Source organism: Myotis davidii, unplaced genomic scaffold (genome assembly GCF_000327345.1).
Source record: "Myotis davidii unplaced genomic scaffold, ASM32734v1 scaffold247, whole genome shotgun sequence".
Lineage (NCBI taxonomy): Eukaryota > Metazoa > Chordata > Mammalia > Chiroptera > Vespertilionidae > Myotis > Myotis davidii.
In genome coordinates this window covers 2636622-2636888 of record NW_006299593.1, presented here as the reverse complement: position 1 = coordinate 2636888, position 267 = coordinate 2636622, and the positions used below count along the sequence as shown (strand labels likewise).

Genomic DNA, 267 nt, shown 5'->3' with positions numbered 1-267 from the left:
GGGGCAGGCGCCACAGCAGGCGGGGCGGGTGGGAGGAGGGCGAGGGGGGAGCGTTCGAGAGCTTTCGCGCGAACCCCAATTTCTCGTTGGCGACGAATCCGGACCACGTGCGGCCATTTTGTGTAGAGGAAAAATGGCGGCCACCCCCGTGGGGATGGAGGGGAGGGGGGGCAGAGAGTCAGCCGTTAGCCGCCTTCCCTGAGGGGCCCTGAGGCACTTTGCGCCCACAGCCTTTCCTGCCTGGCTTGGCTGAAGGGAAGGGCCAGG

At 67.4% G+C, this 267-nt stretch overlaps 2 long non-coding RNA genes across 6 annotated transcripts in view; one reads left to right on the top strand and one right to left on the bottom strand.

Moving 5' to 3' along the window:
• LOC102771690 overlaps positions 1 to 261 on the bottom strand; it is a 45439-nt gene extending 45178 nt beyond the window's left edge. For all 5 annotated transcript variants that reach the window (XR_001515811.1, XR_001515813.1, XR_436267.2 and 2 more), the window contains exon 1: positions 75 to 261. This is a non-coding gene — a long non-coding RNA (uncharacterized LOC102771690). The remainder of the gene's footprint in view (positions 1 to 74) is intronic.
• Positions 1 to 267, top strand: part of LOC107184917 — a 25913-nt gene that overhangs the window by 8723 nt on the left and 16923 nt on the right. The gene's annotated exons all lie outside the window — the stretch shown is intronic.